Below are 15855 nucleotides of genomic sequence, written 5' to 3' on the forward strand. Positions count from 1 at the left end.
AGCTGTTGAGACAATGAGGGCACTGTCCTTAGATTGGACATTGAGCTGGATATCCATCTGCTCGCATTGTTTGCTCATGCATGTGAAAGATCCCTTGTTGTCTTTCAATGAAGAGTTGGGGAAGTTATCGTCGGCACCCCCAATCAAGTTTTAAAAAAAACTCGTGCCATAACTCAGCATAGATAGGGAATGGGCACCATCAAGTATATTTGACAGGTGGAAACATTGGCATGGTGCCTCAACAATCTGTGAGGTCGCTGGCTTAGATGATGATGACCAAGGTTCCACAGCTCTTCATAATAATCCACACACCCTCGTGTATGTATACTCGAGACCTATAAACAAATTAAATTAATAAAAGAAAACATTCATTTTCACTTCGAGCAACTAATGTTCATTAAGATTGAAACCTAATGCAAAAGAAAAGGTCTCAGAAAAATCACATCATACAAATTACTGGAATAAAACATAACAAGCTGAACATGAAGTAATGGAAAATACAATGCAGAACAAAAATAATCACATAATCGGTGAGAGTTGGTAAAAACATTTTCTTTAACTTCCTGCCATCTGTCAAAGCTGATTAGAGCGTGAGAATGACTTTTTGGCTGAAGGAAGACCAAAGGCGCATTCCATGTCCCAGCAGGCAGCTTCAATCGTTCTTGTGAACTCAGCAGGACCTGCCAGTGGATACCCTCATTTCGACAACACAAGGAAATTGTGTTTTTTTTGCTTTTTAGTTACTTCGTCAATTCAAATGTCTACAGGCATTGATCTTTTCAGCCATTTCATACCAACACTCAAGGAATGTTTGTTCTTCACGTGCAGAGCAATTTTGATGTTTCAAAGTGATATTTCAGCTTGCCAGTGAGTTCACTGTGTGAATGGATACCTTGAAGCACTTTAAGCCTTCAAACAGAACTATATTGTTTTCGAGATAACTTTGCTGTTCAAATAATCAGAAGAAATTCAATATAAAATTGTCCAATCAAACAAAATATATTGTTACATTTATGGGAAGGGGGCAGTAGTTAGAAATTAAGGTCTAAGCACTGTTTGTGTTCTTTTACTTTATAAGACGTTTAAGCATGTATTAAGAACATGTGATGGAGTGAAGGTGTCTGCTCTGGCCCACCTGTGTGGATAGGCCGAGTCATTTAGTGCAGTCAGGATAAAGATGTCCTGTCATACATCTTCCTATATGTATGGAACATGCTGGGAACAGAGTTAAGGGTCAGGGCCGGATCAAAGCATGCCTTGTCGACTTGGGCAAGTGTCAGGCCAGCAGAAAAGCATGAGTCCCTGGCAGCAATGTGGGGAGATGGCTCTGCCTCCATGAACATCAATCAGCTGTGTCAAGAAGGCATTAGTCATCATTGGCTGATGGCTGCAGTGAGATTCTTGGAAACGTGCTACTTCCTTGCTATGAGTTGCCTGTTAGAGCAGGGGGATCAATTATAAGGATCCAAGCTACCTTGGGAATATTGATTAGGTGCGAGCTGGCTGGTTGTTCCCTCCAACTGGCAAGTTGCTCGTGCCCGCATGGGAAAAATGCAAATGGCATCCTCTGTCATCGACCCGGCAATCTGGAAGCACCAATTCACATTTATTGCCACATCTGATGCAAGTTAAACGCTCTAATGGCAGTGAGGTGCTCCGTTTGAAACTGTTTGTTTGACAAATGGAGCTTTTTGATACCTTGGGTAAATAATAAAAAATTGTGTTGGTGTCAAAGCCTGCAGTGACCAATTGCAAATGAATGGTAGGATTTCGTGTGAGAGACCTGATTGGGCCTTGATATCTTCTTCTTGTAACTGATACAAGTATCACGTATGTGGGTATGTATGTACGTACAGTATGTATGTATGTACACATGCATGTATATAGCTAAAATAGTGCCCCCTGGTGGTATGTGTGCGAGCCCAGAAGTGGATGGGAAACTAAAGCGAGAATGAAATTGTAAAGACACAGTACATGTTCACACAAAACAATTTAATTTGAAACCAATTCCCTGTGCCAGCGAAGATGGATGGAGGTTATGTTTTCACCTCTGTCTGTCTGTTTGTTTGTTTGTTAAATAATGCAGCTATCACAGAACATGGTTATATGAGTAATTACCGGGAAGTGTCCTTCATTGATGGGCCCTTCAGCTATCGGTCAATGATAAAAACGAAAAACATGGTGAAGCCATCAAGCAGTGAAGCCAGGCGTAAAGCCTCGGTCAACTCGCATGACAAAATGTCAATTAAATACTTACCATTTGAATTTTAGTTGCACTGTGACTGTGTGTATTAATTACATACTGTTGGAACATATCTTTCAAACCTTTAGAGTGCTTACATCCCTTGACTATTTAGACCTTTTAAACCCTGTAGGCTCCATAGACCGTTTAACACCCTTTAAAACCTTTTAGACATTTTAGAACCTGTAGACGCTTTGAGACATTTACATCCTTCAGACACCTCAGACCCTTCTTGACCTATAGACCCTATAAACCAGTTTGAACTTTTAGATCCCATAGATCCTTTAGACCCATGATGAACTTTTAACCCCCTATACACCATATACACCCGTTAGACCTTTACACACTTTTGACCCAAACTTTTATTGGAACATCCCCTTTCGGCCTTCAGATCTATCCCTTTCCCTTCTACAGATCTCCTCATGTTTCTGTTCCATACTGTCTCTGTGTGCTTCCCTCTCCCAACCCTCTTGTCTCCTGCTCCCCTTGTTGTACATTATGTGTGTTAGCTCTCATACAAGCCTCGACAGTGAATACATTAAAAAAAGACCCTTTTGACCATCTAGATCCTTTCAGACACAACACACAAACATCTATAATCTTCTTGCAAAACACAGACTACACTCTTTTCAGTAAGTAATGTGCTATCTTGACCCACCCGAATGGTGGGTACTCTTATAGTATATATATATATATATATATATATATATATATATATATATATATATATATATATATATATATATATATATATATATATATATATATATATATATATATACAAAACAAGAACAAGCCTTCCGACCAAATAAATGTGATATGTCATTAAACGTCATGTGCACCACTTCACCTCCATTTATGGATGGTGAACATGGGCCACACTCAAATCTATTTTAAAGACCGAGTATTTTAATGGTCATAAGTGAAGAATAGTAGAGCCATCGACCATGGTTTCACCATTTTTAAGGGCTCATCAGGATGACATACCACACAATCATTATTTTGTGACCATGCAAACCTAGTGGTCAATAATCAATGAAACTGGTCCGGCAGCTGATGAGGACATTGAGATGACCCAGAGTCTCGGCACAATGAGCCATTCATTGAGATGGATCTCGGCACAGTGAGCCATGCATTGAGATGGATCTCGGCACAGTGAGCCATGCATTGAGATGGATCTCGGCAAAGTGAGCCATGCATTGAGATAGATCTCGGCACCGTGAGCCATGCATCAATATGGATCTCGGCACTGTGAGCCACGCATCAAGATGGATCTTGGCACCATGAGCCATGCATCGAGATGGATCTCGGCACTATTTGCCATGTATTGAGATGGATCTCGGCACCATGAGCCATGCATTGAGATGGATCATGGCACCATGAGCCATGCATTGAGATGGATCACGGCACCATGAGCCATGCATTGAGATTGATCTCGGCACCATTTGCCATGTATTGAGATGGATCTCGGCACCATGAGTCATTCATTGTGATGGATCACGGCACCATGAGCCATGCATTGAGATGGATCTCGGCACCATGAGCCATGCATTGAGATGGATCACGGCACCATGAGCCATGCATTGAGATAGATCTCGGTACCATGAGCCATGCATTGAGATGGATCATGGCACCATGAGCCATGCATTGAGATGGATCACGGCACCATGAACCATGCATTGAGATGGATCATGGCACCATGAGCCACGCATTGAGATGGATCTCGGCACCATGAGCCATGCATTGAGATGGATCACGGCACCATGAGCCATGCATTGAGATAGATCTCGATACCATGAGCCATGCATTGAGATGGATCATGGCACCATGAGCCATGCATTGAGATAGATCTCAGCACCATGAGCCATGCATTGAGATGGATCATGGCACCATGAGCCATGCATTGAGATGGATCACGGCACCATGAGCCATGCATTGAGATAGATCTCAGCACCATGAGCCATGCATTGAGATGGATCATGGCACCATGAGCCATGCATTGAGATGGATCACGGCACCATGAGCCATGCATTGAGATGGATCACGGCACCATGAGCCATGCATTGAGATGGATCTCGGCACCATGAGCCGTGCATTGAGATGGATCTTGGCACCATGAGCCATGCATTGAGATGGATCTCGGCACGATGAGCCAAGCATTGAAATAGATATTGGCATGATGAGCCATGCATCAAGATAGATCTCGGTCTCGGCACCATGAGCCATGCATCGAGATGGGCCCCAATCTCAGCACCATGAGCCCTGCATTGAGATGGATCCGTCTCGGCACCATGACTGGCTGCTCCCATCGATAAATTTCAAATTATGTTACCTGATTAGAATAACGGTAACCTCCTTATCTCACCGCAAGCCGTAAACACAAACTCACGTGAAAAGCTGATCCATGGGGTGGGTTCCATTATCAATCAGCTTGCTATCGCTTGCATAGCCAGCCGTTCCTTATCAAACATTTAATTAGACCGCTTGCTTGAGTGCTTAAGCCACTTGGCGAGCACTCTGCAAACTGATTGGTAAAGGAACACACCCCAGCATATGTGCTCAGCCTTACACCCTTTTCTAATTCTGCCGTTTATGTGATGAAAAAAGTTTGTGTGATGAAACTCACGAGGTGATATGCTTTGTCGGCAAAGTGAGACCCCACTCTCGGGAGCCCCGTCTCGAAAGATTGTGAACCACGATTGGCCGTGTAGGGCCCCTTGTCACCTCAGGGCCCCGTGCAATTGCATGGCATTCACTCCCCTATCACCGCCTCTGCATCTGGTTTCATCAGGGTATGGCTGGCAGTTTAAAACTCGTACTTGCCAATTACCTATTCCATGTCTATTTCATGGGAAGAATAGGCAACAATAAGCAATCTGGACATGAGACCTGAAGTTGCTCGAAGAGTCAAAACTTCAGATTTTACTTGGAGTTTGATTTGTTTGGTTGAGGAGGTCCATAGCAGAGGCTTAGACTTTGTCATTTTGTCCCAAACATTGGTCTCACCACATATCCATTCCTCAACAAATTTATGCATTGCAGATGATCCACATTATTTGGTTACCAAGATGCTTTCCTCAATATATTTGGGAACTGTGTCTTTGGACATAAGCTTGAACATCTGCCTTTCATCTGACTTGAGTTATATGGTGCTAATACAAGGTGATTTTTTTTTAATTCGAGAACCCGAAATAATTCCCATTCACTGAAAGCTATATCAGTGAGGAACCTAATAATTTGCGTAATGTAGCCTAATTTTACAGAAAGATGTGATAGTTGCCCCCCAAAATAGGTATTTGCTTTCTTCTCAGAAACTACATACACGATTTTGATGAAACTTGACCACAATGTTCATCACCCATGATGTACCAAAGTTTGTTCACGATATTAAAAACTTTTTTTTTCAATCTGGGTCTAAGGATATGTATGGGGTGGCTTCCCCCCAAAATATATATTTGCTTTCTTCTCCGAAACTACACATGCACAATTTCAATGAAACTTGACCACAACATTTATCACCGGTGATGTACCAAAGTTTGTTCATGGCATTAGATAAAGTTGGGTCTTAGGGGTTCTATGGGGGGTGGGGAGGGGGGTTCCCCCCCCCCAAAATAGGTATTTGCTTTCTTCTCAGAAACGACATACAATTTTGCTGAAACTTGACCACAACCTTTATCATCCATGATCATGATGCACCAAAGTTTGATCACAGCATTAAAAAAAAAAAATCCACAATTATTTACTTTCTTCTCTGTTACATATTTTGTGGGTCATCTACGCATACTAGTGGTTTCCTGGTTATCTTATCCAGCCGCTATCAGGTGAGCACCCAGGGGTATTGTCCCTATTTTTATAATAAGCGAGGTTGTATCATATACTCTGTGCATGCATACACTGCCAACATACTCTGTGCATGCATACACTGCCAAAATAATTTTCTTGGGAGAAAATATAGCCTTGAAATAAGTAGTTTACTTTAAACAAGGAAACCATGAGAAAAATTTTCTTTGGGCTCCAATTTTTTCTCAGTTTCCTTGTTTCAAGAAAACATTTCTTGTTTTTAGAAAATTCTTTATTACTAAAAAAATATTTTTGGCAGCGATAGTTAGTATTGAACAAACCATTATTTTTTGTGCTACAAATAAGGTCTTCCTTGAAGTGTACCCTACACCAGGAATCTGAAACATTTAAAGAAGTTGAGTCATATCATAGCTTTTTGAATAAGGACCAGATAGCATAATTTTACCTTGTGGCATAATTATTTTTGCAAAATGACATATGTGTGATGACCACATTTGTCTTCCACAGATACAATCTGCAGTTACATATGTCACCGCAGTTCTCAAGTTCTCGAATTGCTGACTGCATTGTCCAAACAAGAGTGGAGGATTGCCGCTGAAAGATTGCTACTTGGTAAACTGAAGTTCACAGGGTAATATAATTGCATATAAGGGCATCTGAACTTTGTGCACAGGTCTAACTACATCACTCACTGTGAGGTGAAATAGAATTGGAATTAATGCACTCCCTGGTGGAACTCCCTTCTCATTGTATCTCTTTTTGGATGTTGTCCCAGTAACTTCTACAGATTTTCCAGACAGAAAGGACCAGACTTATAGATAAGTGAGTTACCTCTGAGACCAATGTGGTGTAACTTGTATGAAAAGGCTGTCTCTCTCCATATAGTACATCATAAACCTTTTCCAATTCAATAAAGATACACAAGGAACTTTGGCAGAGGAGGAAGTTATTCAGACTATCAAGCCTGCAATGCATCAACTCTAGTATTGTCACCCATCCATACACTTGCTTCCTACCAGATACAAGCAAAGACCCCATATCCCTGATGTGAATTTTTTTAACCCACCTTGTTGTGATCGTTGAAGGATTCTACCTGGCCGATTGTGGAATCCTATTTGACTTCAGGCAGAATTTAACATTTGTCCAATTTGGTTATAAAAAATCCTGCATAAACCCATTGACACTGATAAACCGATGTCCACCAAGTCCTTCCTTGTGAAACAATTTATTTTCTAATTATCCACCATACACTTCTCACCCTCGTACAATGAACTTAAGAATCCCCATTGATTGCAATATGATTTGGTTCTATTTCATTTATTCTTACTTTAATTAACAGTTAGACCAACCCAATTCAATTCACTTCTATATTACATCAGAGAGTTTTATTCTAACTTTGTACTTGGTTAGTTTCAAGGAGCACAAGCCACTGAGATTCTAATACTTCCTCAGGTACTTGCACTGAAACAATTTTACATTTCAAAGCATTTTATACTTTCATGAGAGAGTGGCGGGGGCTATCAACCCAGACTGCAGACATGTCCTTTAGACGAGAGGCCACTTCATACATTTCGAGGCAAATGTTCGCTGTTATCAGCTCAGGTCACACCGCTCCAGACCAAGACATTTATCAACATTTAGGGAAAAAGTCTCTTGGCCAGAAAGGACAGCCAATTCAACTTGTAGCATAAAAGTTACATTTCTAAAACTCCATTTGTTACAATTTAGAATACATTAATATAAATTTTTCCACCACTCCCCCGTTTTTTGTTTTTAAAGGAAAATTTGAATAATTTTTCTTGCACATGATTACCATGTACCGTTCCTGAAGGAGAAAAGATTTCCATTACTCAAGTTCAATCAACAATGGCAGCGAGTGCTCATATCAGAAAATGAGTGAGTTTCGATTTAATTTATGGCCTGTTCATCAGCATGTGTCACACATTGAAAAAATGCTACCCGAAGTCAGAAGATAAACAGGTCAGGGTGTGGATAGAGCAGCCCCCAACGGGAAACACAATCGAAGCACTCCTTGAGCTGAGAAGAAGGTAGATGTGGGCAAGTACAAGCTTGGGCCGGACACTGGGTTGAAGGAGACGAAAAGGAACACATGTTGTAAACGACTCTCAGTGTGGAACTCCAGGCCTGTCGTACATTGAAGCGACCACAGCAAGTTCACGATGTATTTGCAGAGCGGCAATCGAGAGTGTGGCTGAGAAAATTCCTCCACGCAGGCACCACACAACGCCGACGTTAAGACTTTGCTCAACCTTCTCCTCAGTGAGTTTTTTTCTTTCTTTTTCCCACATTGCTCCATCTTATCTCCTCAGGAAGGGGCATGATCACGTGTTGAATGCTCAATCACCAAAATCTGGGTTCTCCCATCGTCCAGTCTTTGTGTGTAAGTTCTTTCCAAGCTTCATTTAGACGAAATCGTACATTTCATGGTTTAACTGCTTTCAACACTCCAAAACAAACAAAACCAATGTTAACATCGAGTAAACATCATGGGTAAACATCATGGGCTCATGTATTTCCACAAGACTGACAACGGTTCTTCCAAAGCATTCAACTTGCATTATCAATATTTTATCTCTTTCCTTATTATTTCCCTAAATGACAACTAAAATATACAGAAATCTCAGTTGTATGTGTACTCAAAACATTCATCTCATTTGCTATTTCCATGTAAAAGCAAACAGTCTTTTTCAGGGTTCCAATTTGCGATCAATAATTCTTTTCACAAAAATATTCCATTATTTATCCCAAAATATGAAAGTAATCTATTTCTTCAAGAACCGGATCCAAATCGATTTTGCACAGTTACCATTTTAACATTCACATCTGCTAAACAATTTACAGTTTCATTCACAAATAGTTCCAGAGCAACTGCCATTTCTTTTTTTTAATCTTGATTTAATTCTCAGTAACTTTTCCTATCCTCAATTAACGGATTAACAAAGTCCTTAGGTAAAGGATTCTCAATTTGAAATCTCAAAACAAAAGTTTATATTAATTACAACTAAAAGAAACATGATATGATGGTTCCTTCCCAATGAGTTCTTTCCCCCAATTTTCTATTTTTATGAGCTTAGTCTGAAAGTAACTAACACAGTTACCGAGCTGCAGAGCGACCTTGGCTGCAGAGCATAAAATATCTCAAAAATAATGTTTAACCAATCTCTCTAAAACAACACTCTGAATTCCATCGACATTTTCCATCTATCCACTTCTCTCTCACCAAAACAGCAAACATGCTGCCATTTTTCCAACTCACATACACAAACCATCTATCACTTCCTCTGACCTCAATTACGAATCTATTTTCCTTTATAAAAACAAATAAATCATTTTAAACAGTTGTACAAAAATTGTCAAATCACTTTTCAAATCTGTCATCAGGCGAATATCATTTAAATTGCAGCTCAAACACTGTCGACACATGTAGTTACACCCTCCCCAAATTTTATCCCAGTCTTGGGGAGAGCATCTTAAACTTCAGACTAATAAACATCCAATCTCTCTTAAACAACTTTTTGGTCAAAACAATAAAATATTTCCTTTTAAAATCCATAAATCAAAAATAAAATCTTCAGCATCTATCCAATTAAATCATGAATTTACATTGACTGAATTGATCAAAGGGTTACACTGGGTTGTTTGCCATTGCCTTCCCAGCACAAGTTCAGGCAACCTCAACATTTACAGACGAATAAAACAATATGCCTATTTCAACGTCCATCCGAGGGCATCAATTATATCCGTGAATCTCCCCCACGTGCTAAACATCATCAAATCAATTTTAAATCATTCCAAATCACGTTTCTACATTTAAATCACATCTTTTAAGTACAATGGTTACAACTCAGATCAAATCTTCGAAACATTTCTGACACGTCCTCAGAGCTTGCACAGCACTTAAACCTGCCGGGTTGTGTAATTACAAATCATCACAATGCCAGCGAGAGCTCAACTCCCAAGACTTCACATTCCGAATATATCCGAAATTCACAATTGTTATTTCAATTTATCCAAACCCTGTGGCTTTTAAATAAAACTTCAACACTTTTTCCCTAAATGGACTTCACTTTAAACAGATTCAGTAGAGAGGGTGTGCCACAAACACGAAGTAACACGGAACAGGAAGTTTTCTCCACATCCGGTGGGAAGAAAAAGAAAAACTCTAAGACAGGCAAAACCCACAGCTTAGCATTACTCTGTCATGGCTTCAACACACACACACACACACACACACACACACACACACACACACACACACACACACACACACACACACACACATACACACACACACATACACACACATACACACACATACAGACACATACACATACAGACACATACACATACACACACATACACATACACACATACACATACACATACACATACACATACACATACACATACACATACACATACACATACACATACACATACACATACACATACACACACACACTAACGAGCATTGCATCTCATAGACTCGCGTGTGATCACGTGACAAATACCAATCACATTTCTATATCATTTTAAAGTCATTGCCAACGGCATGCACATTTCGACATAATAGCCGCCATCCTCTTGAATCTGCATATGAATCGAATTTCACACTTAAAGTTAAGACTCAAACACAGACTCAGTGGAAAGATATGCCACCCCACACAGATCCAGTGGAGGTGGCGAGCTGCACTGTCGCAGCTTGCGACCTTCGCATGGAAATACAACGCCAAGAATGCATAACATGCCATTTCAAACAGACCCACAGCTTAATTCAGCACGAGTTAAAATATCGTCAAAATCCCAACAGAACATGTTTCATTGCAGTGAATATTGGACTCGCACAAGTTTCATTTTTTTACTCTCAGCAACACATGCATCTCAATGCAAATCACCAACCATGCTCCCAGCCGGTCAATCGTCTCCTGCACTCTACAAAACGTTTCGCGCAAATCATTGCATTTACAAATCCGTAAAACCTCCCCACAATATAATATAACAACCTCACTGCCAACAAACTTCCAGTGAGTTCAATGAACAAAAAGTAACTCTTATAACTCTTACAAACAGGTAACTTATAATATTTATCTATTTTCCCTGAACCATAACCCTATCTCGGCGTCTCAGCCGTGTCCTCAGCCTCTCTCTCACAGCCGGTCCGTATCAATGCAAACTTGTGGCATGTCGCGTCATCATGCCCATTTAATTACTCGTCTGGCTCCTCATCGAGCCTCTTCTTGTCATCTGACTCCTCTTCTTCTCCAGCACTTTTCTGAAACAACTACAGTACTTATCGTTTACTTTAATACGGACTCTCTCCGCCGGATCCTCTTCTTTCTCTCAATAAAATTATCTGACAATGAACTTTTCTTTGTTCGAAATGCGTTACCTGCTGAGAGCGCTCTCCCTTACATTCGCTCAAGCACTTGTCGTTCCTCCAGGCACTGCCTCCGGCAGATTAAGCACCTCCGGTCACGAGCACCGCACAAACGTCGGTTCGAATCCGAGTCACAGGCGCCAACTGATGTGGATTTTTTTAACCCACCTTGTTGTGATCGTTGAAGGATTCTACCTGGCCGATTGTGGAATCCTATTTGATTTTTCTGTCCACTGTCCAAATTCTTGTGGTAAATTATCAACAATAATAATGGTTCTAGTAGCAATTCCAAAGGTACCCCACAAATTTCATCTTCCCAGCCAGATATCCTCTCACTCACAGCCTCATGTTGCTTCCTTTCACTTCGCCAGTTTTCACTCCTGTTCGCTACCCGACCAAACACTTCACAATCCCTCACCTTAGATAATAACCTCCTATGTGATACCTTATCAAATGTCTTCTGAAGGTGTAGATACACTATATCCACTGCGTTTCCCTCATCCACCCAATCAACACTACTGTGCAGAACTCCATTAAAGTTGTTAAACATGATCTACCTTTCGTGAATCAATGCTGACTACCTTTAATTAGATTCAAATTATTCAAATGTTTCCCTATCCATTCCTTAATGTCTCCAGCACCTTTCTCACAATTGACATCAAGCTAACAGGTCTATAGTTCCCCAATTCTTCTCTGGAACCTTTCTTAAATAATGTTGTTACATTTGCTCCTCTTCCATATTCTAGAGCCTCGAGTCTAGGACATGTTCTGACTCCAACGAGCTGTTAATGATATCCGCTCGCACCATGCTTATCTGCTCTGCCATGCAATGCTCGAGAATGCAGATATTATCCGGCCCTGGAGTTGTTAATCATCCCTTAATTTTTCTAGCTGCTTCTTCACTTCCTCTGCTCCAACTTGGATATCTTCTAAAAGTCCTTGCTCATTCCCGAGATAAATACACTCCATGATTGGAAGTTCCCGTGACTGTTCCCATGTAAATGTGGAAGCAAAAAAACTGTTTAATATGACTGCCATCTCACGTTCATCATCCACCAATTCTCCTGTGCCATTCCTCAATGGACCCACACACCCTCTTATCCCTTTCCTTACGCCTTATAATACACTTAAAGAATGTCTTTCTGTTATGTTTAATATTCTTGGCTTTGTCCTTTCGGTCTGCCAAGTAATTTTATTAACTTGTCCCCATTTCCTTTACTGATGAGAGTCAAACTCTAATCCTGTTGTTTTGTATGTAATGAATACCCTCTGTTTATCCTTAAATACACTGCATACCTCCATGCTCAACCACCCTGATCTCTTTCTGAAATCATCTTTTTCCAACAATCATCAAAAGAGGTCCAACACAGCACTCCCCCTCATAGGCTTTTGTACAAACTGGGTTAAAAAGTCATCCTGGACTCGGTCTAAAAAAAATCCTCATCTGCTCTGCCATTTCCATGATCCTGTACCCAATATATCCCAGGCAAGTTAAAATCCCCCATAATCAATACACTTCCCTAAACACATGCCCTTCTGAATTTTACACATGTCAGAGAGACAATCACCATACTTCCATACTTGTGCACACTCACAGCACTCCCATCAATTATAAGATGCTGAATAAGAAGCTCTTGTCAATAGAAGCTTTCCGTGAATCATTGAGTCGGCTGATAGCATGTTCTGCAGGGCTATAACCTCTAGTGAGACCACTTTGGAAAAGAGTATAAATTTTGGGGTTCCAGGTAACATTGTCAAAGCATACAGATCAATTTTTTTTGGTGAAAGCTTACACATGCAGGAAGTTAACGCAAATGGCTGACAGGACATTCAGGCCATGAGGCATTACCATCTATCATGTGCTTTCTTTGGACACATCTTGGGGAATGAAAAATTCTGGTTTCAACAAATTAATTTTGTGTGAACTAATCTTGTGGTGAATGTTGGCACGAGCAAAAAGTGGTACAAAATACTGAAATTTGATATTTACACTATAGAGAGGGCACCAACCACGAAGGAGAAATTTTTGACTCGCTTCCTCGGCAAATCACAAGGCCAGAATTGAGTGACGTCACACATTCAGTTTCGTTAACCCAAAACAGGAAGTTCATCAATTTTCAAGAACAAACCTGGGAAAACACTTTCATGGAGTGTTTGATCAATGTTTAGAATGCTGAAAAGAAAACTGCACCATTTTCTGAAAAGAGTTGGACGACAATTCATCAATCTGCCCTGTGATGGATGAATTTGGATGGATAATGTAGTAACGTTTCCCACCGGCGTGCAGCAGTCGGTGATTATTTTTGGTTGAACGCTGCCGTAGAAGCCATCCAAGATAATGGATACGGATATCACAGGAAATGTTCTGTGCAGTTTAATGATCACACTAACATAACCCATGCATTTGGAAGGGTTGCTAAAGCTGCTGAAAGTCAGTCGAGGCCAGAGTCTTCCACCAGGAGTGAAGGTGAAGATTCACCACCTATGAAGTGTCTGTGATCAAGCAGAAGTGGTGAATTGGCTAAAATTGCACAGGTCCTGCCTGACATCTGTATAATATGTCAGAAGAAAGATTATTTTTTTTCTGTCACTGAGAAACGTGTTATGCACATCAACCCAGAGGTCGAAAAAAAGTACGACTGCTGAAGAGAGTATGACTGCAGAAACCAAAGATTGACGTAAGTGATTGAGGTAAGTTTTCTCTCATGAGAAATTCTTACTGGAGAGGATTGAGTTTGTAGCTAAGTTCAGGAAACAGTATTTTATTCAGAAATTCAGCCCATATTGCATCATGAAAAGCAGAATCTTTCAGTTAAAGGGGTCACCATATTGATTAGGAATCGTTTGATTTGTGGACTGCTGTGTGTCTGGTGTTTTACAGAATTCTTTGTTTCATACTAGCAAATACCATCCATTGCTTTAATGACGGGAATACTCGGGGGGGGGGAGTGGGTAGGGAAAGAGAGAGGGGGGAAGAAGAGTGAGGGGTGAACAAGGAGGAGGAGCGAGGAAGTGGGGGAGCTAGGAAGGGGGGAAGCGAAGAAAGGGAGGGGGAGAGAGGAAGAGGGGGAGTGATGCCTCACCACACGTCACTATACACTCTGGGATGGAGGGGGTGCGAGGAGTGAGAGCGAGAGAAAGAGAGAGAGGTGTGGGAGGAGAGTGCTGCATTTTATTGAGGGATGGACAGAGAGAGGGGGCGAGGAGAAAAAGGGAGAAGAAGGGAGAGTTAGCAAAGCAAATTTCATGCTTTATGACTACACTCTCTCACTCACACACACACACACACACACACACACACACACACACACACACACACACACACACACACACACACACACACACACACACACACACACACGAATATATACGTACACACATGTACGTATACACGAATATATCTTTTTCCAGGCACTTACCTATTTTTGTAATAGATGTGTTTCTGGAAAATATGGTTTAAATCGAAACAACGTAAATCGAACTCCAAATCCCATTGACTTTATGTATGAAAGTGGGAATGCATTCCTGACAAAAGAAAATTAAGTGGAAAATTTTCAGAGTAAATTAATTACATTATTATTACAATAAAATACTATACATAGGGGTATGGTCATCTTTTTTTCTTGTGCAGCACAAGGCTGTGAGTAGCATCATTTACAAAGATGCTGCTGATGCAGTGCCCCTGGAGGTTAGAGCAGGAATTTAGAATGGAGTGGATAGCTCCCCTACTCTTTGCGAAGGACACCTTCATTGTGGATCGGGTTTTATTTCCTTGTGGATACAGGGGCAGAGGTGAGCATTGTGCCGGCGTCTGCTGCGGAGCGGAAAAATCGACTGTAATAATCATTACATGCCGCTAACAACAGTGCTTTTGATACTTTTGGAGAACGTCTCCTCCAGCTTGATTTTGGTTTGCATTGTTCATTCCCATGGGTGTTTACTATCCTCGGTGGGGATTTTTGGGATCATTTCAATCTCCTAATTGACGTCAAACATCACCATCTGTCGGATGCCTCGACACAGCTTAGTGTTCTCGGTACAGCATCCACCATTTCATCGTTGAATATCATGTCTTCCACCCACACCTACATGCCCTTTTCATAAAGTACATTATGATTTCCCATCCATAACATGTCCATCAATGACAATCCAGCCCATCAATCTGTGGAAGGGGAAGTGGGGGTTTACAGGTCCTTAAACAACGTGACTGCTCCAGACTGTTACCCCATTCCATACATTCATGATTTCACCGCGACACTCCATGGTGCGACAATATTCTCCAAGGTTGACCTCGTTTGTGCATACCATCATATTCCCGTGGATCCACATGACATCCCAAAGACAGCAGTCAACACACCTTTCAGCCTGTTCAAGTTCATGCGGATGCCGTTCGGACTATGCAATGCCACACAAA

The 15855-nt window shown here is 41.0% G+C and overlaps 1 long non-coding RNA gene across 1 annotated transcript in view; it reads left to right on the forward strand.

The window, feature by feature from the left end:
* LOC147032170 (uncharacterized) overlaps positions 1-6964 on the forward strand; it is a 104742-nt gene extending 97778 nt beyond the window's left edge. The window contains exon 3 of the long non-coding RNA XR_015051977.1: positions 6551-6964. This is a non-coding gene — a long non-coding RNA (uncharacterized LOC147032170). The remainder of the gene's footprint in view (positions 1-6550) is intronic.
* Positions 6965-15855: the final 8891 nt, after the last annotated feature.

The sequence above is a fragment of the Eptatretus burgeri genome, chromosome 2 (assembly GCF_056783735.1).
Source record: "Eptatretus burgeri isolate ZD-2024b chromosome 2, Ebu_testis_v1, whole genome shotgun sequence".
Taxonomy (NCBI): domain Eukaryota; kingdom Metazoa; phylum Chordata; class Myxini; order Myxiniformes; family Myxinidae; genus Eptatretus; species Eptatretus burgeri.